General features: G+C 31.9%; 1 protein-coding gene across 1 annotated transcript in view; it reads left to right on the top strand.

The window, feature by feature from the left end:
* The window catches only part of LOC129234107 (receptor-type tyrosine-protein phosphatase N2-like), a 188,043-nt gene that overhangs the window by 90,805 nt on the left and 70,520 nt on the right, over positions 1–26,718 (top strand). Inside the window, exon 2 of the mRNA XM_054867999.1 lies at positions 17,862–18,050. The gene's annotated coding sequence lies outside the window, so the exon portion shown is untranslated. The remainder of the gene's footprint in view (positions 1–17,861; positions 18,051–26,718) is intronic.

Here is a 26,718-nt window from a genome sequence, read left to right as displayed (position 1 = left end):
TTTGTGCTTAAATGCTGCAACAAATGATGCTATTCAACATGTAGAGAGCAACCAAAGGGGTGTGTAGGAGCAAATTTGAGCCCCGTGTCTCCAGTTTCACATCCTCTGGGGGAGCTCTTCGGAAGATAAAGAGAGGATTCTAGTGGAGAGTGGTGGGGAGTGTTTCCAGTGTCACGGGGCATTTAATTAAAATCAGTATATCACCATAGTAACCTGATCTTCATTTGGAAGGGGTGGAGGAAAGGGTAGATGTTGTGTGCAGAGTTCAGGAGAGGGGAGAACTCGAAAGGGATCACCCACCCCTCTCTCGTTCATCCGACATTAACAAAGGCCCTCCTGCGGTTTTGTTACAGGTTGGAAAAGCCTTCTCTTAAGGTTCCGAAACAGTGGGTTGTTAGCGGAAAGCCGATTAGAGGAGAAAACCCTAAAGTCCAAGTTCTTTTTGCGAGTAATTACGGATCCCGTCACGCTGCTTTTTAAAGAATGCGTTTAATAAAATTCAGTGATGACCTAATCCAAATTAGGGAGAAGGGAGGCACTCTTTTGCTTGAAAAAGGAGGATTAGAAAATTTGTTTATAGTCATTTTGTCACGTATTGATTTTGGGAGTTTCTTTTTTACGGAAAAAATAAGTTTATTGCGTCCATTTTGAAAAAAAAAGGGGGTACACTAAGTTAGAAAGGAAAGATCATGAAAGTGCTCATTAATTTAAAGAAAATTATTTTCTCTCGCCGTAGGTTTCGACGTTGTGATTAGATACTTTTTTATTTAATGAAAAAAGGGGTCTTTAAACATGAGTAAAATTACTTTCGATCAGTAAACAAAGTAAAAATCTTGTTTTGAATTAATTTGTTTCTTAAACACTAACATTAATTTTTTTTTTTTTTTTAATTATAAATCTGATAACTTATTTTAAACGAAGAATTTTTCGCTTACTTATGTAAGAAAAGGCGCTCAAATGCAATGAAAATATATTTGTTTTCAGCATTACCTATTGTATTTGAATTTGTCTGTTTGAAGTTTTTTAATTCAAAAGCGCAATGTATGTTTTGCATATAAATTATTCTTCCTGCAAAGCTGAATAGTTTAAATTTGTCAATGAGTACAGTCCTTTTTTGCTGCGAAAAAAAGTCATAAATCTCAATTATAAATTTTGCGACAAATTAGAAATAATTTATATTATTTTTTTTCTAAGTAAAAACGAATAAAGATGTGGAAATAATTAAAATAATGTTCTCTGTGAATCATTAAATTCTGCTTTTTTTATGTTAGTGCATTTCTTAATTTAATCCTAATAGTTCATTTCAAATGTGTTTCCATAAAAGTAGGGGAATGTAGAGCAAATGAAATGTCTTTAAATTACATGCCTTTTTTTACATGCGTTTACTTTTATCCGTTTACTTAAATTCGTTAACTTTTTTTTATTCTTCTCCATAATGTTCTTTCTTTGAAATTTTTAAAGAGCAAAATGCCACATGAAACGATTCGAAGCACAGTGTAGAGTTCCGCACGTGTCGACTAGTGCATTTTATAAGAGAAATTGTATTGCTTTACTTCTCTGTTGCAAATACTTTTAAATAAAAGTGGAACTTTTTCACTTTGCCCCTTACATAAACTAAAGTGATGATTTAAATTTTTCACAGAATGAAATATTTATGTTTGAGAATTAAAGATAATTTTCATTAAGTGAATAAATAAATGAACGAATGAAGGTATAATGAATGAGTCCTTTAATACATTAGTGAATAAATAAATGAATCATATAATAAGTATATGAATAAATATGAACTTATAAATGATTGAATAAGCGAACACATAAGTGACTGAAAAAATCGAATGAATGAATGAATAAATCACTCAATGCACTAGAAAAATCATACAAAACTTTTTGAATAAAAACATGTCGAATATTCAATAAGTAAGTTTTGTACTGAATGTCAGTCGGTCTCTCTTAAACTTTGTAATTTTAATGTTAAAAAATATAGATTTTTGATACAGCACAACATTTTACAAGTTTAGTATAACTTTTTAAAAATAGTTGTTAGAATCATCTTCCTTGATCTTTAGCAGGAACTGTTTATCAACTACTCGTAATTAAAATGTTGTCAGAGATTTGGCGCAGCAAACAAAATTATTTTACTATTTCTCTTTGCCACACTGTTTCACAGTTTCCCGTGTTTTTTTACTTCGAGAAAAGCAGACTTACGTTTACGACTTACTTACTGCACTTTTTCCCATATAAAAAGCATTTATTTTTTTTTCATTAAAATGTGGGAGAAATGTAGCAATCATAATTAGTTAAGAGGAAAAGGCTACAAAGTACAAAATACATTAACTTTTTGAAATGTCGTGCTGCTGTAACTGCCCTCTGAAACATTTGGAATGACTTTTGGTAAATCTGGCTACATGGTCTAGCCCAATCAATTTGAAATACCATAGACCATCAAGGTCATATTCGGTTTGCCAACAATATATTATAAAATGCAACTGATATTCTTTTCTTGCAATTGCACGTTCACCAAAATCCCGAATAGATAGCTTGCAATATCGGTTTTACTTTCAACAGTTTTGAGTATAAAACTATAGTCCTTACTGAAATTACACAATCATTAAAATATTTTTGAAACGATTACTTCTTTCATTACGCTAAATGCATCTAAAAATCATGATATAATTCTTGATTATTTCCGGAAATCAATTACTTTATCTTTGCAGAGTATGTAGTTTTAAATAAATAAACATTTTAAAGAAAATTTATAATTAATATATTAATTAATCTCGGACAGCAAAAAAGATCAGTGTTGAAGGTTTTTTTTTCCAGCATTGATAGAAAAAACTTCGTTCATAACAGACGTATTTTACTAAATGTTTAAAAACTTCCATAATAAAAATTTTTAAAAAAATAAAAGAAAAGTATTTATCAATGCATTTTTTGAATTAAAGCAAAAATACCTGCACCTGAGATTTTAAATATTATTGTCTGAAACTTCAATTTGCATTGACTCTAATTAGAGCCACGTATGGGTAGCAATTCATAAACCGAATACCAAAAATTGTTAAAAGGACGTGAACAGTACATGAACTGGAAACAGTCAATCGGTCACCATTCTAAAACTGAATCAAAAGCAGGACGTAAAATTCGTGCCTATTCGAAATGCTTTCCTTTCTCTGAGTATTCAACAAACATATTTTCAAACAAAGAGACAAAATCGGTAAGTGACCTCAAACAAAACCCCCTTTTCAACGTCAGTGAGTAACACCTTATGAATAAAGATTCAGTAAACTTTTAAGGCCTTTTAAACTATAACACTTATGTTTTCGATCTCAAATGATCAGAAGGGAAGTTCTTAACATATACTTTTGACAGGGAAAGTTCTCCATTCATTGGAAGAAACTCCAAATTATAAAATATGAGCATGCAAACGTAACTAAATTTAACCGTGATACATTAGGCAACACTATGAAATGTCTTTGAAAAAATTCCAATGCTGCAATACCGTCTCCAAAATTACGAAATTGACTGACTAAATGTAACGAATAAGAAAGTTGTTGGTGTGATCACAATCATCTCGTGTGATTTTTCATCGGGTGCCCCTTAATGATAATGTCGTGTCTATGATAATATGCATTTATATGACTCCGACGCTGTCACAGACAACCTTTGCAACTTCGACATCCTTATATCTGTATAGAGCAGGTTCACTGGGTCTTCTGAGCCGATGTTAAAAAGTTTGGCCTGGATTGCTGGATAGCTGAAGATGTGTTGACGAGACAGTGGGATGTCATCTGGGCAATGAGGACAAAAGTTGGTGTAACTACGCTGGTCGTCCGCAGAAATCATCATCCCCTTTAAGTGATTTGTCCTAAGTCTGGTTTTAGTAGTCGATATGGCTCTGTCACAGTTCAAATCCGGAATGGAGTTTCTTTTCGATTGTTGATCGATTAGTCTTCGGCCAGCAAAAGCGTTGGCATCAACGAGTGTTAGAGAGTTGGATGGTTGAAGAGAATTACGGGAGCCCTTTGCGAGCTCATCGGCCTTCTTGTTACCAAGAATATTTACATGAGCCGGTATCCATTGTAAAATGCGGGTGCCCCTTATGATCAGATAATGCTCGGAGGATTCATCATCGTCACACTAGCGTGATTTTAAGTCATCGCTGAATTAGTTTAATCTCACAAAGTTATCACAAGTGCATTCCTGTTAGAGTCATTAACACGTACCTTTTCAACAGGGAACGATTTACTGGAGGAAACTCCGAGTTTTAAAATACTAGCATATACACATAACCCAGTCTAATGATATAAGACATTAGTCATCACTATATTTTTTTTTTAATTCCAATATTGCAATAAAGTCTCCAAAATAACAAAATTGACGAAATGTAATGAATAAGAAAGCTGTTGGTGACTTTACAATCATCTCCTGTAACCTTCCATCGGGCGGGCGTCTCTCGTGATCACATATTTGTCGGAGAATTCATCATTGTCACACTAGCACGATATTGAATCATTGTTGAATTAGTTTAATCACACAAAACTTAACACGAGTGCATTCCTATTACATTCATTAACACGTACCTCATCCACGCGTTGTGCAGCGTCCATTGTCAATATAAAATTATCAATCATCATCGCACGCTGCCAAAGCAGAAAGGAGCCACTGCAACACTAAATACCTTGTTATACAACTCGAAGCACAGATTTTGCGGAACGCCGGACCCCTATGCTACCGGACATGTGGCACAATATCTCGCCAGAGTACTTGATACCTCAGTGCTCGGGTTATATATCCAAGTCGTTATGAAGCTCCCTTGAGCCGTTGCATGATTTAAAGCGACTCTCAGAGCAACGGTCTTCCATATTAGATGACCAGGGATGGCCGGACCAGCCCGGACACTACATTAACCACGCCGTCCGAGGATTTTCCAGCCGGATGCAAACAAATGATATTAATTAATTTTGTGTCTCGCTTCGGGGTATGGCCTCTGAAATGACGAAGGGATGTATTAAATTGCTGTGAGTCGATATTTGCGTAAGGCAGCATTGGAACACTTTCAACTAGATGTGAATTTGAATATTTGTGGCAATATTTTTCATTGATTTCCTAATCTAACCTTTTCGGAGTGGAGTATCACTTGAAAAGAAGCATGTTAGAAAGTTTCGAAAAAATTGGTAGACAAAGGTGGAAAAAAACACTTGTCCGTTATTAAAATTTTTCTGGAAGAAAAATTTTCAAATAAATGACATATTTTATTCAAATTGGAACTGTAATAATGAATTAATTTTCTATTTCTTAGCCAAAATCAAAGAGGGAAAGCTCTACATCATTTGTTTGAAATAAAGAACCATGAAACAATTAATTTAGGAAAAGAAAAAAGTATAAAGAAGAAATTTACTTGTGCGACAGAAATATGCCTTAGATTATCGCTCCGTTAGCGACACAAGGCCTTTTTGGTAAAGTAATCTATCTAGGGAAATTACCAGATACGCGTACTATGTCACTTTGGAACATATTACGTCATTTATACCAGAATGATGGAAGATTGACATGAGTTAAAGTTAAACTCTTTTACATCAATTTTACCTTGTAGCGTGCCACGTTATGATTGACTCCCTCGCGTACACAAAACAAAAGGGGAAAAATAAATTGTAATTATTTATCTTTATATAATTATTGTACAAACTAGTAGAGCTATTTTTTATAGATAATTATTATTTATTCTCTGAGTTTTGTAGGGTTCCAGTATTTACAAATTACACTCAGTTTTAATTTGTACGATTGTAGTTTAATTGACTTTAACTGGTCAGGCAGTGGCAGGAGCAGATTAACATTTAAAAGGGGATCATTCTCAAAAAGTTTGTTCCGGGTACGATTGTTTTAGTAGAGCTGTTTCGTTATTAATAAAAAGCACCAAATTGGGCAGAATATGGCGCATAGTAGACAATTAACTTCATAAACTGATTTCATAATAAATGAAACCAAGTGTTATCTCAATTTCTAAAGAGTAATTTTAAAAATAACTGTAATCACTTATGTTAAAATTCATAATGAAATTGAACTTTAGATGTACATTATGTTTCTTTTTTATTCGGTATCCGTGCATGGATGATATCGAGAGATATACCATTAAAAGTTGATGTTCAATAATATATTGTACAAGGATAAAAGGATGGGATTGCTTGGTAGATGAAGATGACTTGAAACAAAATGCATATTTAATTCCTTTTCTTACATAATTTCAATCGTTTTTTTTTTTTTTTCAAACAATCATTTGTAACTCGGTTAATTTCAATAAACCTTTAATGCAATAAACCTTCTGGCAGAATTTCCTTCCGCGCGACTGTATTGGCAACGGTTTAGGAGGGGGTTGTGACCTCCATGACCCCCTCCTCTGCATCCGCCACGGCTATCAGGAATGAATAACAACTATCGTAATTGCAGTTTATAAGCTTTCGGCAATTGAAGCAGTGTCTGTAGAACTACTGAATAGTACTTTTTGCAGCTATTAGGTAAATTCGAAGATTATTTTTCCTACATTGCTGAAGTTTCTATTTAAAAATTGCGCTTAAAGATTTTCATGGTTTCTGAATAAATTAGTATCTATTTTTGACATTAATTCATCCTTCGTACTGAATACTTTTAGAATACCTTCATTTTTTATTACGTTTAAATATCAAGAACCTCTAATAATTTTTAACTAAGTACAGAAAACTATTTTTTCAGGGTGTTCAATTTTAAATCATGCCAATTTGGTTTAGTTATTCACGAAGAATGATTTTCCAACAGCAATAAGTTATTTAAAAACGCGAAATAATGTCAGCAACTCGGCCGAATACCGTTTAATTAATAAAGGGGCTGAAAAAAATCAAACATCTTGTTTTTGTTCACTCTTTATTGGCGCCTTGCTGACTGCCGACTGGATGTCATTTGAGATTACATAAGAGGTGCCTGATTGAAAAGAGTAATGGAGATTTATGCATACGAAAATCAAAATGAGTCTTTGAAGCAGATAAATTTAAAGGTGTCTCTTCAATGCGTAACTGTGTTTTTTTTTTTTTTTTAATTTTCTTTCATGATTTTTTTTAAGCTTAATGACTCAAGTACCTCAAGGGGAGTCAAAGTCATTTCGTGAATTTTTTAGCGCTAAGCGTCTTTGAAGAAAATGCCTCCTTTGAAAAAAAATCTTACAGTAGCTGCCCTGCATTGCGTATTGAATGGATAAGAACCGGAGAAAATGCCCATCAAGACACTTGATGAGGATCGGACAATATATCAAAATAATGTAGTCATATCCTCGTTTCTCAAACCAAAGCAATTATATTTTATTACATTCACATCCCAAAATCCATCCCACAAGTTGATAATTGCACTTCGTGTTCCACAACTTGCTTTTCTCCTCCTCTCAGCTGAGAAAGATAGTCGTTTACATCATTATATATTTGTGAATAAGTTACGTTTATAATTACTATGTGATTTTTAACAAGTTTCTCCGTTTGGATCGAGGTTTGAAATTGGACTTGCGCGCTAAAGTTTCTCACAAAAATCCATATCTTGTCACATCTCTAAGTACCATCCTACCGACTAACAAAACCGGAGTGTAAAAAAGGAAAAACTTCTAAATTATGGACAAAGCTTCAACTGTATTTGTAAAATTACATTTCCATCAAAGAGCTTATAGTGCACATTTGAAAAAATAAATTATAACTGAAATGTAAAAGAAGAAATACTGCAATGAGCAAAATATGCTGAAAACGTCACATTTTGGTTTATTTCACAAAACTTTACGTTTTATGCGTAAACTAAAAACCGGAAAGGAATGTAAATATTATCAAATATATGTAGGAAAAGAGTGTTAAAAGGAAGAGTTTTGAAACGATAATAAAACAAACATTTAAAACACTTGGATTTTCATAAAAATATCTGAAAATTGACCATTTTTTTCCTTTTTTCAAACTTTGCAGCCAGTGTGCGATCTGAAGACATAAATTTTTATTGTCAAAATTATTTTTCCCATATTTAGGATGGTATGAATAATACACAACTTTTTTTTCTAATAGAAATTTCTTAACAAATCTTTCCCTTTTTTTTCGGCACCCTAATGTACGTACAGACGCTAAAAAGCGTATGTACAGAAGCGTACATACGCTCTGTGTACCTCGTAAGAGTCCCATAAGCGTAAAAATGGTGAAGCACTACTTTTTAAGTTATCTAATAATTACATGATGTTTCACTCGTTAGGTTAAACGCGTTGAAAAGTGAGACAGAGAGCAAGATATAGACTCCATGGCACCAATAATTCTTAAGCATGTTATGGCATTTAAGGAAAAATTCTTTGATCACTGGTTTAGTTTGGAAACACATATTCGCTAAAAATGTTTTTTTTTTATCTTTCTGCAAGAAAATTCTGAAAGAATTCATTGATTTTTTTTCATTTTTTTAAAAATCTTTATATTTAAAAAAAAATGATTTATATCTTAACGAAGTCTTGTTCGTTAGGATTTGTTAAGTTCGTTGCAGTTCGTTATGTTAGTCGCATTGGAAGTAAGATAGAGAACAATGAATAGAAACCATGGCACCAATAATTCTTAAACACTTTACGGCACTTAAGGAAAAATTCTTTGATCATTGGTTTAGTTTAAAAACACATATTCGTTTTTTTTTTTTTTTTTTGCAAAAAAATTTCTGAAACAGTTCTTAGAATTTTCTCTTTTTTTCACTTTTATACATCTTTAAAAGAAAAAATATATATCTTTTTGATTTATATCTTAACGAAGTCTTTCTTGCAAAAAGTAGTGTCTTTTTCTTTTGAAAAAACGCGAAATACAAAATGCGTTTTTCACCTTGACATACGAAAAACCCAAGTACTCGACGAAACATTTTTCCTTTCCTCCGCATTTAACGTCTATGAGAACTTTGATGAAGAGAAACGTCTCGTTAATGGCTTTCTAACTGCTTCCAACAATCCCTCCGTCCCTCTTCAGCATCCTTTTCTACTTGGTCTGCCATGCATATATCACGCTATGATGACATAATTGTCAAGGCAAGCTGAGGTATAATTGGTCTGCGGGGAAAAATAAAAGGATAGGGGAAAACGAAGGGAATTTGTCCTCCTGTTACATGGGGATGTAATTTTTCCCGGTGTGAGGTTGTTTGGGGTTGCGGGGAAAAGAATTATTGGGTATTTATTTCGGTTATAATTCCATTTTTCATATTCGGTTCAGTGGACTATTTTAACGATGTCTTATTACGATATATTTACGAGGCAAAGGAATTTAGCGAAAGGTCGTTCCTTGTTATACTTTAAACGGTGAATGTTTCTACGATTTCTTTCTTCAAATGGAAGCGTCAATGAGTACACAATTAGCATGTTTCCAAAGACATTTGGATATTGTTATTTTTCATATTTTCTTTAAAATATCAGATAGATAGATCGTAACTCAAAGAACATTTTTAGTGGCAAGATTCAAACTGGAGTTCGTGATATACTCTAATTTTTTATTACTGACAAAATAACGCCGGTCTTTTTTCAAAAAATGAATAGATTTCAGGTTTTAAAATGTCGTGATTGATTTTTGTAAAGGGCTCAATTATTGTTTAAAGTATTGATTTTACTTTACTTAATAAGTACTTTATTTTTTTTTTTGTCAAATCAATCGTTTATTTTTGTGTATAGGTAGAAAATAAACAATAACAAGAAAAAATTTCATTTATACCTGCTTCGTAACGTATACATACAGATACGTTCAATCAGTCCTACTTAGCTATACATTCTGACCACAAATTAACTTCCTACGAGTATTTCCTTCGTACTTCCAAAGGAAAAAAATATCGATAGCACTCATGGAAAATATCTGTAGCTTTCTTAAAAAGTTCAAGTTTTTTGAAGCGAAAAAAAAAATTGCGTGGTGAGAATTTAATAATCATTTTGGGTCAAATTGACCTACTCCGCAGTTTTAATACATGTAAACCTATAAAACCTCTACTTTCACAACCTTTAGTCCTAGATACATACGTCTAAATGCAAAAATGGTCAAAATGAAATGCAGATGTAAAATATGAAAAAGTTTGTAGCAAAAGAAGAATTTAATGAAAAAACACGAAATCTAACTTTTTATATGTCTCCTATGTCTTCCATTCATATTTAGGGAAATCACAAGCATAAAAACACAATTCAAACACACAAAAAATTGGCATTAGTACCACCGATATTCCCTGAGATATTAAAGTTCAAATTTTTAATGGAAATGAGAGGGGTAATCTCCATCTCTGAAAATTATAAGGGAAAATATTATCGTACTGTCCAACCACGGATTGTATAGAATTTTCAAACGTCCAGATAAGACGAATCTATCTGAATGAGGGGGAAAAGTAAAAATTTGATGCGCCTATTCCGTTATTTGAACGAGACTCTTCTTCTGCAAAAGCTGGCATCGCTAAAAAATAATAGATTCGTCCATTTCAGGCTGTAAAACGGAAGTTTGTCTTTCCATACAATCTGTGGTCAGACAGTACCAGAAGAACACAGATTACAGTAAATATTAAAGCAAAAATTTATGGGGTGTGGCTGTGTCACGAGCATGGCCGTGTGTTGTACTACGTGAATATGTTTATGTAACGAGTTACACATTTTTTTTCTTATTACCATTCGATTGTTCATGAGAAGTCCTTTCCAACCGTATACGATCTCTGTATTTGGTTTTGACTTTTCGACGTGTATAGGCCGACATACATATTTTCGATTATTTGTTTTTCATTCTAACACCTTATTATATTCACTGTCACTACTTTAAACAAATGTTTTATATACAATCGATAGCTTTTGACGACAGCTGACCATTAAAACTTAAACGAACATCGTAGCTTCTCCGAGTCAAAAGCTATACTAATTGTAAATCTTGATGCGCAGCAAAGTAACCTCAAAATGGCGGCGCTTCCCCCTCCACCGCGTGCACTGCGTCACTGTCCTCGTTTATAGTAATAAATTCTTTGATCCTGTAGCGATCCAGCGGTATAACTTAGATATGGATATAGACGATAGATTCAAAACTATACACCGTAAACTGTATCCCCCAATTTTATCATTATTAGATTTTTTGGATTGTCCTCGTATGGTAGCAAATTTAAAGACGTATTCACGTCAAAAAATAATAGCACAGTTAAATCCCGTTACAACGAACTTCAAGGGACAGCGAATTTTCTTTTGCTGTAACGAGAAATTCGTTGCAATTCAATTCAAACATTGCAGTGGAAATTAAACCGGGACTAAAAATTTATTCCGTTGAAATGTATATTTCGTTGCATTAATATTCGTTGTAATGGGTTTACTGTGCAAACTTTTATTTTTCATTGATATCGACAAAAAAAAGAGAAAATGTTTTCTATGATATTTGAAGATATACTCGTACTACAAAAGCCCCATGAATTTAACGAAAAAAATCTAATTTATTGAGCCGCTTTTTGATCCCTGAAATATACGAGAGCAAAGTAGTATAAGTCACAAAAAGTCGCGTTCATAACTCGGTGAATAATGGTTGTACTGATGTCTTTTTTTTATCTTACTTTCCCAGTAAAAGTCAAAGAAAGAAGAAAAAAAACATGAAAGAAGACTTAATGAATCTTAAAACTATCAAGCTCCGACTCTGGCTCCGTAGTTTTGGCAAAAATTTAGAAACGGAAAGAAAATAACTGACTCCGACTCTTGGAAATTTAAACTCTTCAACTCCGACTCCGACACTTTTATCTCAAAATTAGTCCGACTCCGACTCCGTAAACGTTGGCGGACATGCGGGCTTTGAGAGAAAGTGACCGATTCCGACTCCGAGACCTTAAACTAAAAATTTTCGACTCCCGACTCTAACTTCTTAACCTCAAAATGAGATGAACTCCGACTCCGCAGCCATGGTCTTTACTGTGAAATAAATATTGCTGATATCATTTGTTTTTTATTTTCACGCTAGAGTTTTAATTTATGTAGTTATTCTATGTTTGGCGGAGAAAATCGAAATTTTTAATGTTTTAACATAAAGATAAGCGCAGACGATTTTTTTTTTTTTACAATGAAAATTATTTTTTTAAGTTGACATTTTATTGTTGTTTATTTACTTTAAAAATATGTTTTTTTTTAAATGATTTTTTGGCAACAGGGGGAAAAAAGAATTTTTTTTAAATAATGTATTTATTTTAATGAGTTTATTTATTTATTTACTTATTTATTTTTTGAAAGATATTAAAGTTTTTTTTAAATGGAAAATACGATATTAGCTGCTTTGTTTAAAAAGTACTACTATTATGTTTGTTCGTTTATCTATATTTTTTTTCGCATTTGTTTCTTTAGATGAGCGAGGCAGATTTTATATATAGAAATCAGCTTAAAATGTTATTAAGTTATGTTTGAAATAATTTGAAATTTTAGATAATTTTGAGAAGACTAATCACATGCTAGAAAAACAATATTGATGTACGGCTTTCTTCTTTTTATTCGAATTGTTTCTTGATGACTATGATTTCCCGAAATTAAGATGGGGAGACATAGATACCATATAAAAAGTAAGACTTCATATTTTGCACTAAATTCTTTTTTAGTTTCAAGCTTTCAAAAGCTCAACTCTGCATCTCTTTTCGGCCATTTTTGCAAGTAGAAGTATATGCATCTAGAAGTAACGGTTGCGAAAATAGAGATCTTGCACATTCAACAGGGACGTGCTTTATATATTTCTTTTAATTTCAAGTAACTATGGCGAAATAAAGCGGACATAGCTTATGTACTCCAAAGCAGCAATGCTCAACCTGCTATACGCATAGGCTGCATGCGAACAGCCAAATTTATCGATTCAGTCGAAAGAAGGATAGCATTACATGGAACTAGTTGCCCAAAAGTATTCTAACCACATTATGCACACGCAAAACAATTACAACCAAACCTGTTTTGTGCGGAGGATAGGGACCGCATAAAAAAATAGTATCAAAAAAAAATCGTTCGAAACTTCACTAGTAGCTCCAAAAAATAGTTTTCGCACCAGAATTTAAAAATCATTTCCTTATGCGGTGAATAGGGACCGCATAAAAAAAGTCGTACGTAGAAAAAACACAAAAACTTATGAAATAATTAGGAATTGTTTTATTAAACGAAATCAAAGTTATCATCATTAAATGATCATCATTTTGTGATGATCATTCTCCTGCATTGTCAGACTAAATTTCCCGAGTGTCAATCCGAGTTTGAATTTTTCATATACTGCACACACACTAAAAATAAATAAATAAATAAATAAATAAATCTCGCCAAATATAGAAATTTTGGCCTTTTACCACTGTTGTTGTAGTTACTAATATTACTCGGATAACCGAGCCCGTATAGCGATTGCTACTCGATTTAAGGTAGTGCGAAACAGCTACTGTTTTAAAGAGCACCATTTAAGTGGAAGACCAATTTAGCTCAGACAGCACACAATAGATTGAAGCACCATCTCTCAACATTCCGAAATTTAGAACCAAACCAAAAGGCGAACAACTCCTTCTTCAGTACCCATAGAGTTATTGATTCACGAGGAGGACCTTATGAGTACGACTTATTTAATGGTCCGCAATCTGCATCAGTGAACACGGAGGATCTTCGACTGGTTCGCATCGAACCCGGAACTCTCCATGTTATCCATGTTAAGGGCCCAGAGCTTTACTTATCAGGCCCTCAGCTTTTAATTTTTCATTATTTCAGTACTACCTGCTAGGGCAAAAAACTAGTAACCATAATATATTATTATTATGAGCACACTAGAACGATGTAGTTAGTATGTTAGTATGTGACAAACGAGAGTGGTGAGTTGGAACAACTTACATTTCCCTCGGTTTGGTCTGAGAAAGTGAACAGGGGGGGGGGTGCTGAAATGCAATTACGAGCAATTTGGGACAGTGAACTTAATGTTGTATTCTTAAAACCGATGCCTTTTTTCATAAAATAGCTTCATTTTATTTTGCAGCCATTGTTTGATATGTAAAAATTATGTAAATGATATAATAACCTAAGTTTAAAGAAAGGGAGAGAAATATAGCTAGCATTACTAAATCGATGTTGGTGTGTTGGAAAGCACGTTCGTTTGGTTGGAACGAACAACTATTGCACACTTAAGGGTGACATCTTTAAATTAATTTTCATCACGTTTCATTTCTTTTAAAGATATTTGAAGAAAAAAGAAGTAGCTTGCAGTTCCCTTCTTTACTGTAGAAACTACACAAAAGATAAAAAGGCTTTTCATTAGGAAATATTAACAAAATTTTCATTCTTTAGAGCGTAAGCTCTTCTTGTAAAAGAAAATAAAAAAAAAAAAAAAAATTTCCACATCTTTATGAGAATGTAGCAGTTTCCCCCCCCCCCCCCTTACTTCTTGAAGTAAGAACTCTCTATAAAGAAGTTGTCAGACATCTAGGACATGTTGTCACAAGCAAAATAAATACGAAAGGAGAAACTGAATCCTCTTTGATATCAATTACAAAGCCATAGACCATTACTGCTATTGCTTTCTAAGCTTCTTTTTTTTTTCAATATCATTCTTCCTCTAGTTCTGCTTTTGGCTGACATTCTAAGTCTAACATAAGAAAGACTCCGGGAGCTAGGTTTAGTGTTTCCCCAAAAGCGAAAAGCGAATCTGTTTTTATTTTGCCATTAGGAAATGAATTTGTCGAAATACCTTTTCGGAAAACGTTTTTTTTTTTTTATTTATTTTCTTTTTTTTTTCTTTTTTTTTATCCATCATTTTGGACGAAGTTTTGAATTTGAATTTTTCTCCGGCATATCCTATTTAAGGAAGTGTAGTTTTCTTCTTAGATGAATATTGCTTAGGTAAAATGTTTAGTGTGTGCAGTGTAGAAATGTATTTTTTAAGGCTAATATTGCGTTCCGAAATACAGTACTAAATACCTATACTATGTAAAACATTCTGGATGAAAATCAGCTGCAGATTTTTGAAGAATTTAATTATATTATGGATTTTAGTATGTTTTGACATAATAAAACTAGTTCCCCTTTGTGCGTATGAAATTATTCCCTTACTTATTCGCGTATTTATTTTTAGTATTCAGACTAAAGTTTTAAATCGAAGGAAACGTTCCTCGTAATTCAGTTTTATAATATATTTACTCAACGTTTGTAGGCTTGGATCTTAAAACAAATGCTTCAACTTGAAATTATCCAAATAAAAATGTCATTAGTAGTCGTAACGTCACGAGTGTTCTTTTTGTATGATATTTAGAGTGAATTAAAAAAATCAGAAATAAGTAGAAAATAATGTATGCTAAACCGAAGCATTTAGCAAGATGGACTTCTAACAATAAAATATAATACATAGAAATTCTTAAAAAGAAAAATAAATTCAAAAAAATAATAAAACCTAATACCTTAAAATTACAACCCTTGTTTGCAAATTCTCCAGTGTAACAAAAACAAAATCTAATGTATATTTTATTTACTAATTTTTAAATATCGATATCTTTACTGCCATTGTGATTAATTAATTACTTGATTAACTTCTTGACGGAAGACAAACTTTAAATTTTAGGAATGTTTAAACGTCGGACTTATACAACCAATGCGGAACTGCATTTAAAGAGATTGAAGCATTTTTAATGTTATTACTGTGAAATAATTTTGCTAAGCAGAGTTTTAATATCTTGGTAAACTGAAGTTGATAAAACTCTTTTAGAAAGGAAAACAGTTAAGTTTCAAAGTCAACAGTAAGGTATATTTCATGGAAAAATAAATGAACCTGAATTTTGTTTCCTTTAATAAATGTAAAGACCTGATATCAAATTAAAATTCAAACTTATTATTTTAGATTAAACACCCACCCGCACAAAGTTAGGAATGAAATATTAAATATTTAAATATTTTCCTAGTCATTTTTTTAAAAACGAAGTTTTGAAATATATTTAATTTTGCAATGTTCTTTTAATATGAAATTTTAATTTTGACAGTCCTGACGGCTGAAAATGCAGATGAACAATGTTTTTTTTTTTTTTTTTTTTGTATTGGAAAGGAAATATTAGAATAAAAACTTTTTTACTTGGAAGGATTACTCATTTAGTACAGCAACAAAATATAAACGTCTCTTGCTATGGAAATACGTTAGCTTGGTTCAAGGTTAAGATCAAGTTGAACAAGAGTTTTAAATGCAACTTCATGTCGAATTGTAGTATGAATATATGTTTCCATAACTTTCAATACGTTTATAGCTTTCATAGAGGGTAAGTTAAATAATGAAAATGACGTTATAAATTCTTAATCTACATAAATAGCTACTTCTGTAGTAAGTATGTCCGGGGTAAACTTCAAAACTATTGGACCGATTTTAACTATTTTTTCTCCATAGATAGCTACTTTATCAGGAAGAAATATATGCTATAATTTATTTCTAAAAAACTGAGTTTAAAAAATTATTATGGAAAACAGTAAATTTCATGCAATTTCCTCATTGAATGATCAAATATAAAACCCGTCGTTACAAAAATTCGTTGCCTTACAACAACAATATTAAATAGTAATCATAATGAAAATTTTGAATCAAGGCTTTTCTGGAGTTCTTTGTTCACTATTAGCCGGGTACCTGGCTGTGCCCGGGCATTTAATTCAGTAAAAATAGTGATTAGTTTTCTATTGCAAACGCTACTTTTTGCCGACCACGGAGAACATAAGAGAGATTTATTTATTAATATTATTTTTTAATCTTTGTTTTTGTTAGGGAATGGCTGGTTAGGTTAAAATAAATAAAGATGGATTAGAAAATTTTCAGATAAGAAGTATAAGTAGATTGATGCCACCGCAGACGGCATTCTTGGCGTTAAAATGTAAATGGCACAAAATAGAACTGGAGATAAATATAGAAAATATTTATGCATATTCATATTGATAAATAAAGATATAGATTGATTAATGCTGCAGCCAATTGTATTTAAACTGCAGCCAAAGGCGGCAATCTTGGCGTAAAAAGGTGCCAAAAGGCGTAAAAAGGTAAGCCAAACTGCCGCCGTTGGCGGATGTTTGCATAGAAGGGGTAATGGCGAACCAGCTGGTTAGCGCAGGTGGCTAGTTACTTATAGGGAAGTGAAAAATGAAACTTAGATTATTCTTCCTATGTTCATAACAAAATGGGTTTTTTTTTTTTTTTTTTTTGCATTTTAGTCTACAATTTTGAGTTTTAACTCGGTGAAAAACGCCTTTTATAGCTGCGAGTTTTCTTTAATTTATTTATTTACATTATATCAGCTGCTCATTAGTAGACTAATTGTAATGCATATGGTTTACAGACAGACGGGCGCATATGTTACCGCTTAGATAGTAAATAGAGGTAGACCAATAATACTCGTTTCTGCTTAGTGTATTTTCATTTCCTTATTTATGATTTGGAATGATATGACTCACTCCTTTTATATGGAATCAAACGGAAATGGTTGTACCATTCATACCGATACATACTAGCGCTGATTAAATTTGAATTGCTCAAACTTCTCCATGATGGAGAAAATGGATTTGATTGCCGTAACTAACTAGTGTTCTTAATTGCGGAAAACGTTGAGGGAACAAATTTACCAGTGAAATAATACAGTTTAGCATCGACGAGAGCCCAGATGCCTCCATCTGGTGGAATCTGGACGTCAAAATATTTGTGTCATGCTTCAGTGCCTTAATGGTGGCACATGAAAGACTGATGCCATCTTGGGGCACTAGGTCTGGTAAAGATCAAATGGCATCTTACACACCTCCACTGGAAATAGAAAAAGTAATATTCAGGGGATAAAAGTTCAGCAATTAGGTGTTTTATAGGCACTGAAATGTTTTGTAACTATAACTCAACTATTTTTTTCCACTTTAGGTGAAATATGAAGTTTTTAATCCTGAAAGTGACAAACGCCTACTCATCTTGACTTTTGCATTATGTGGTGGTGTAGTGGGTATTCTCTTAGCCGTAGCTGCAGCCTACTTCGTGAGCAGGCATTCTCGGTCCAGAGACAAGTTGCAAAACATCACCCAACCTGACACAGAGGCCAGTCAAGATTATCAGGTTAGTAAACAGTACAATCCTTTTATTCTGTATGATCGTCATTGTTATTAAATATTAAGTAATATATTAATGACTTCATAAACGTCTTGAAGCAGTTTTAACCTTGAAAGGGTAAATTAATGCATTGTGACACACTGCATAGTTGCACCGGAATTTGGGGTAAAGTGAAGGAGTTAACTTATTTTTTTCAAAGTGATTTTTTTTTTAACCACGATGCACAATCGAAGAATAATATATTTCAGAATAAAACGTGCATTGAAGAATTATTTTTAATTTTTGACCGTAAGATTGTACCATTAAAAAAAAAGTTTGAAAATTTTACTTTTATTTTTCGTGGGGCGAAGTGAAAGGTAAAATATTTTTTCTAATGAAATACATAGTTTTATTTGATGATTAAAAATATTTTTAATCAAACAAACGCGTACATAAATGAATGAATAAAGAATGAAATAGATAATGAAGCAATAAACGAAAAAATGAATAAAATAATTAATATTGAGAAAAAATAAATGAGCAAATTAATAAGAAAAAAAGAATTAATTAATAAATAAGTGAAATATTGGACGAATAAACGTACATAAATTAATTGATAAAGGATTAAATAAGTGATTTAATAAACGGTTGAATAAAGAAACAATGCCTTATCCACTTTGCTTCGCATGCACTGGACATATTGTGCTAAGCATTTAAAAAACAAATAAGTTTAAAATTAAAAAATAACTACTGCACTGATTATTAGTAGATCCCAAAGAATGTTTAAAAATGTTAATAACAAGACTTTTATCATTTTATTATAACAAGAATAATTTTTAAGTTATCGCAAAATATTGCAGTATAAGTATTAATTTTTTAAAAGGGCTTGTTTTATCACATGCTATGACCTTCACAGATAACTTTTTCTTGAATGTAATACCCTACGTGTGGTAACTACATGGCTTAAATATTACGATATAGGTTTTGCGCTTTAAACAATAAATATTTCAATATTTCACTTTACTCCGTAACTGTATTTTGCCCCACATTCTCTTACTTCATCAAATTTGGTGTTTATGATGTGTCATGTATCTGTATCAGACAGAGAGAGAGAGAAAAGCAAGTATATAGGGAAGATACCATTAAAATGATAATATGAATCAAGCAAAGCCTTGAAAACCTGTTTTATTTATTACTAGTGGTACCCGCACGGCTTTGCCCGTAGTAGAAAATTAAAAGGTAATTTGGTTCGCCTGTATATTTACAAATAATGGATGATTAATTTCTCGCCAGTTTGCTATGGCTATTTGCTTGCCCATGTTTCGGTTCCATGTAAAATAATTTGGTAATTTAATCGTCCAAGTTATGATAATTTGATCGGTAAAAATGTTCTTTAAATTTGAATAGAAAAAGAACAAAATCGAATTTTTGAAAAATCGCTTCGAGATGCACACCCCATGCTACAAACTAATTTTGTGTCAAATTTCATGAAAATTGGCCGAACGGTTTAGGCGCTGTGCGCGTCACAGAGATCCAGACAACCAGACAGATAAGAGAGATTTTGAGTTTTATTATTAGTAAAGAAGTTTCGTACCACCAATGTCCACAAACCTTTGATTAAATTCAGTCATGGAATTGATTTGTTACCTTAATTAACATAAAACTTTCTAATTACTATTATTTATACTTTCTAATGGCAATTATTACAAAGCTTTTTCTACCCAGTAACGACCATAGAGTAAATAATTTTAAATATGAGGTAAAAAGGACATGAAATTGAAGCCGGAACTATGGAAATACATCGGTGCAAAGATGGGCGGGGTTATCGTAGCATGGTCATTTCACGAGAATGGTTATTACCAATCTCGTGAATGGACCAAATAAAGAAACTGGTTGATTGGTTTGCATTTAATACAATTTCAAAAAACGTGTTTCATAAACTTGCAACAGCATCTAAGTTTCAATTAACTTTCAATTGAGGAGTAATTTATCAAGAGGGAGCATATCCACTTTTTAGAAAAATTCATTTTATGACATTTTCTAAATCTTTCAAATGACCTTTATCAAGTCACTTACTCTCAAGAAGTCCTAACGTGGAAAATCCTATTTTAAGTGTAAAGTGTGGATTTTTGATCAAAAGGCAAAAAATCCGTCCCCTGCACGTTTTATTCTGAACAAAACGGGACAAATCCTGAAAGAATCTGTAGTACGAACACTTTTAGATCCAAAGGAACACATGTCTAAAATCCTCAAATTTTAATCCACTGCTTTTTGGTTCATGTACTTCAAAAAGAGAATATGAGAAGGTGAAATTGGATTTTTCAACATTCAGGTTTTCGTTCAAAATGGCACATATCCAAAATTAAGATGGCGTTATCACCTTTTTTTTTTTACACAAACATTTCTTACTCTAGGCCATGATTTGCTATGCTTTTATGCTCAATTCTGTACCCAGAGAAGTTGATAAAACTATTTTGCTCTTTCCCTAACTTATTTTTCTCACCTCCTTTTGAAAATGGATATGTTCCCTTTTGATAAATTAGTCCTCAATTAAAATTCTGCAATGAAATGTAATGAATCAAAAAATATCCCAAGATCTTAAGCGAGAAGCTTGGATGCATAGATCTTGGAATGCATAGATGCAACTTTCGGCTTCAATTTCTTCGTATAGCGTGTCTTCTCTATCTTATTCTATGGAATCAAAACAGCAAGTATAATAAAATCTAGTAAAAAGTATGACAAACCATTTTTATTTGCAAACCAAGATATAGTTATGATATTTGAAAATAATAGCAATTTTCTTTGATCATGTGTAAAGGAGAAACAAAAGATTCGTGTTTTTTTTTTCTTTTTTTTTTTTTTTTTTGTCTCATGTTGCATCAATATTCCATTCAGTAGTAATATTCACTCCTTGTCTGTAAAATATAGCATCCTAATTTCTTCTTGTGAAACAACCCACGTACAAAAGACAGAAGAAAAGGAGGAAAACTAAAAATGTTTAGCAAGAAAGGGATGCAGGATCAGAAGAATAGCAAGTTCATGAAAAAGTTGTTAGTGAGAAGCATTCATAAAATTCTGCCATAGGCCTCCATGGAGAATGAAAAAAGGATTTCTTAGGAGTTGAAAAGTAAAACAAATCAGACTCGTCTGCCTCCTACAATCAAATTATTCGAAAGTTTTAAAATGTTCAGATAAACAAAGTATTTCAATATTTGTCAGAAATTAAATTTATAAAACAGGATGAACTCTATAAAGTATATTTGAAAACTACAGTGTACCAAGCAATCTAAAAATGCCGAATTACACTGTAAAATCAGTTTTAATTTAATCAGTTTCACATGTACGACATTTCAGGAAGCGTAACAATTGCTTTCTTTTAAACTAAGTACATTTTAAACTAAGTATTTGTAAGCATGTATTTCTACTGATAAGCAAAGCAAATATAAGAAATCAAATGTATGATGCAATTTTATGTTTTATACTTTTAAATAAGTGCTCTCTTTTTTCTATGGTGCCGGAAGTCAACACTGCTGTCATTATTTAAAGAAGCGCTGACAGCTTTAGTTGAAATGCTCGGGAAACTGTAATATAATTTATAATGAAGAAATATGAATTCCCAAAAGTAACTATCGGAGGCGTTTTACCTTATTGTCTCCTTCATCATAAAACTCTTTCCGATCTATTTTCCATTTTAGGTAGCATTTCTTTATGTAGTTGAACGCGTTTTATTTCACGAAAGAGAAGGAGAGTGAGAGAGAGAAAGAATGTGGGCTTTATACTCTCAAGTGAAATTAAAATTCAGATAACAAGAACTAGAAAACTCATGTACTCAAGCAAAAAACGTTTCTGTTTGTGGCCGTTGTGGTATGGGCATAGTGAAGTGCTTATTGCAGTTAAATAGCAAAATGCTACGCATGGTGACATTTAATAATTTTTGCAAAACAAAAATTTTCTTTCATTCACACTTTGAAGACTTGCAGAAAAATTACAAATGTTAGTGAAAAATTACGGTACTGGACTTTTAAAGCTGCGTTCTCTGAGAAAGAAGTCCTAAATGATTTTTTAAGTAAAAATATCTAACTAGAGGCATCTTTCAAGAGTTTGGTCCACCAGCAATCAGGAGCGGATCCAGAGGGTGGAGGGAGGAGGCGTCATAAATGCCCTGCCTCCCTTCCCTTAAGTGACTAAAGATTGCCTAAAGCTGCTGTTTGGGGATTTTATTTCGAAAATTCGTCCCAGTTTCCCTCTTTATGCACTTGTCTAACCCCTAACTTATCTGTCCTCTAATGTTTGTCTACAATTCATGCATATGATCTAAATCCTTCACATAAGATGCTTCATTATTTAACATATATTTTTAGTTTTTGTATGCATGTGGTTTTATTTACACACTAGTAACATACATTTCATATAACAAATATCAAAATACTTCAAACCTTTATGTTTTATTTATTACTTTATTCTTACACATCTTCGAAACTATAGAGAAAACGTTCCCATAAACTTATTACTTTTTTCTCATTACTACCAAGCGCAAACTACGAAGGTAGAAATAAATACACCAATGAAAGACATTTTTCGAAAACATTGGAAAATTTTCAAGATCGTTTTTAATGCCGCTTCAGTTAAAATAATTTCTTAAGAGCATGCGTTACAAAGTTTCATCCATAATTTAAAGCTTCTTTAAAATTCAAAAGTGGAACCTTTTTCGCAAAAACTCTTAAAATAAAATTATTCAGCTGAGAAAACAAGCTGGAAAGCATGTATCAGTAACTAAATAATGCAATATAGTTTTAAATATTTTTTTAACTGATGTATGAATTGGGGAAAGCTTTTGTTTAAAGACTTGATTGTGCCTTTCTATTATCTCTATGTATTAGCAAAAGTAACGCAAGGAAATTGTTAAATTTTGTCTTTGACGGACCTGCGCCTCATCAGACCCCATAGGAGACCTCATAGCAGCTGCATCACGGAAATTCGGTACAAAATTACTTCGAGCTCCGGGGATTTGCACCTTGGAGCTGTTATATGTTGTTATTTCGAAGTAATTTTTTTAGTTATTTTTTAAGCTAAAATTTCTCATAAATTGCTTATTGAATGGGATGAAAAATTTCCCACGCCCTTATAATCTATGTCATCAAAAAGAGTTTTATTTTCTGCATCAGATTATGCGTACTCCAATTTTCTCAATGAATGAAAACAGCACATATAAAGGTTTCTATTTTAGCCAAACTCCAAGGCTAAATTCAATTCAAGCAAGGAGCTACAGAGCAAAATATTACTGCAGACTACCGGTGGGTGCTCTTAGAAGCTCCTTCTCCTCCCCCCCCTCTCCAGGCGCTCACACCTGGATCAAGGCTTAAACATATCAAACCGTTATATACGTCTCTTGACATATTCAAATTATATATATTTACTGAATTAGCTAATTTTATTGGCGGATTATTATCATCATAATGTAACTTTTAGTTTTGTGTAATGGTCTACTTCCCTTAAAAATAAACATTTAATTTCCAAATTCAGAAACATAAATTTTGGCAACGTTTGACAAGCAAAAAAGCGCTTTGTTTTGTCCAATTTTGTGAAAAATGTTTAAAAGGAGTCAAATGTGTATCGTTATGATTCTTACCCCAAACGTACGGCATATTCTGATTTGGTTAGCAGATACCAAATGACTCAAAGGACGCCATAAAAAGGGCAATAAGATTAGATAGAAATAAATTTAAACCCATATTGCTGAATTTTATGCCTAGATAAGGTGTTTGTGCCCATATATATCGTTTTTCAGAATTTTCATCCTTATATGGGCTTTTACAGGCTTTCGAAGTTTAGAAAAGAGTATAAATTTTCTTCCGCTAAAATTTATCATTTTATCTTAATACGATAAAATTTGCAAAATCACAATTTTGAGAAGATTTATGCGATTTGATACATGAAGAATTTGGGCTTTTAGTTTTTTTTTTTTAAATAGCTTATTAATAACTTTGTCAAACGAGTTTTTATCATCTTCCTTTTCGGGTGGGAGTGGAATTTTTATATTGATCTTGATATAACGAGCTCATTACTTAAACTCTGTTTTTTTTTTTTTTTTTTTTAATCTTTGCGCGCGCGAGCTACAATTTTTAGAGGTTGGTGAGCCTCAGCGAGCAAAAGGTTGAACCCCCAGTATATTATATATATATATATATATATATATATATATATATATATATATATATATAGAGAGAGAGAGAGAGAGAGAGAGAGAGAGAGAGAGGTATAAATGTATAGATAAAAATTAATAGATAGATTGATAAATAAATAGAAATTGATAAACATAACTAGATAGATATCGAAAGATATAGACAGATAGATAGCATTAGATAAATGAAAATAGATAGATTTTGATAGGTATATATATATAGATAGAAATAAATAGATACCAACTGATCGATAGATGGAAAAATAGTTAAAGATATTTAAAAAAAGATAGAGATATATAGATACAAGATTTATTTAAAGGTAAATGATAAAGAGACATGAATAAAAAGGTAGAGAAATCTTAATTTGATAAGTGCATAGATAATCATAAAAGGATCAGCAATACGGAAATAGATATAGTATTAAAAGAGCTTTAGATGCATTAGATAATGTACCTTTTTGTAATTAGAGTTTTGATTGACGCTGTAGTTCCTTTTTTTTATAGGAGGGGTTACAACCCACCTATTTCTCCTCATCGCTACGCCACTGATCGTGCAAAAATCATGTAACACCAGCTAAAAGATATAGCTAGAAAATGAGAAAGTAACAAGTTATTTAAAAAAAACTCCTTCGTAGACATATAAAATTCTTGACTCTTTATATGACACTGAATTCCACTCACGCCTTTTATTTGAGAGCATGAAAGAAAAGTCCCTGCTATATCCAAGTAAAACCATCTCAGAATACATAACGTCGAAGTACTAAAACACCCTCCTGTTGAATATGAAGGGATGGGAAGAGAAAAGGGCTTAAACAGATGATTTTTCCGTGAGTGACGTGAATGTGACTAACGTGACTTCTAAAAGACTGTTGCTCAAATTATTCATGCGTGGATGAAGAGGATTTGGGTACTTATGTGATGAAACTTGGTGTTAAGCATGTCAGGTTGCCTCAAACTGAAACGAAAAACCTTGTAAAATGGAAGCGTCTGTTACGAAATATGTTTCTGGCTGCTAAATTTAAAAAATGGCTTTGTTGTAATAAGTCTAAGTTCTATTTCCCGTGTTTCTGTTCCAAGCCCTGCTTAGAGGCACCGAATAAAGAGCAAAAATCAATGTTGCTAAAAGCAATGCGAAAGATAAATTTTAGTTAAAGGCGGTAGTTTAAATAGTTATGGTTTTACTATCGTGAACTCGGTCGAGTTTTTTTTTTTTTTTTTTTCAATTTAGATTTTTTTGACAAATATATGAATTTAAAAAATTGTACTTTACATTTGGGAAAACTAAGAATTTGATAAACATAGAAATTGACAAAAGCCATAAGACAACAGCTAAACGATAAAAATACTAATGGTAACAAAAAAAAATCTGTCAGAATAGTTAAAAGTAAGATATAATTGATAAGAACAATTAATATTATTTTTAAACCCAAGTCAAGTGTCTAACCTAAGTCTATAATATCTGAAAACGTGTAAACTGATATTTTTCATTCGCATTTTCAAGTAATAATTGTTTTAACTTTTTTTTAAATACGTTTGTGAAAATATTGCTAATTTATATATATATATATATATATATATATATATATATATATATATATATATATATATATATATATATATATATATATTATCATGTGTGTGTAAACCGTATTTTCCCTCTGCTTTTCAAGACGTACGTTAACTTTTTAATTTGACTTAGTATTATATTTACAACAATCATCAATGCAATCAAGATAAATGTGGAGCACATATCGATATAAATTCTGCTTTGAGCACTACAAGAAGTTTTCTAAAATTGATACCCATATTGTAAGACTTTGTTGCAAGTCAAAAATGAAAAGTTGCTATAACACAATAAAGTTCTTGTTACTAACATGTTAAATATTAATTGAGGCCTACTAATATTCGGTGCAGTATTTATTTAATTAATGTTAAGCTTATTTGTATTTTAAATGTTTTGCACAATTTGAAGTGCATACGGGTTAAAGTGAATGGGGATAAACAGTTCATTTCGATTACTCTTTCAGTCATTTACTAAACCACGTACGTATTCATTTGATAAATAAATATTCCTTCATTTTACACTTCAATCATTTATTCAGTCATTGACTTATTTCCTTATCTTTCACTGCTTTGGTGCTCAATTATTTTTCCTCGTATACTAGTTTATTTATTCATTTATTTATTAGTTTAGTGTTCCATTATCTTTTCATTTATTCAACCATCCTTCTGTTTACCGATTCATTTCATCAAAAATATGCTTACGATCGAGCCGAAATTATTTTTTTAGAAAAATATTTTATTTTTCACTTTGCTCCATGGAAAAAAAAAAACACTTTTTTCCGGTTTTTCTGAAGGCACAAATTTACTGCCAAAATAAAAATAGTTTTTCAATGCACGATTAATTATAAAATACATTATTGTTTCTTATGCACTGTAATTTTCATTACAAATTTCCAATTCGTTTATTTTGAAAAAGCTAAGTTATCTTAACTATTTTACTTTGGATCACAT

Source organism: Uloborus diversus, chromosome 1 (genome assembly GCF_026930045.1).
Source record: "Uloborus diversus isolate 005 chromosome 1, Udiv.v.3.1, whole genome shotgun sequence".
NCBI classification, from domain to species: domain Eukaryota; kingdom Metazoa; phylum Arthropoda; class Arachnida; order Araneae; family Uloboridae; genus Uloborus; species Uloborus diversus.
Note: the sequence above shows the minus strand (reverse complement) of the source record. Positions and strands in the feature narration are given on the sequence as shown.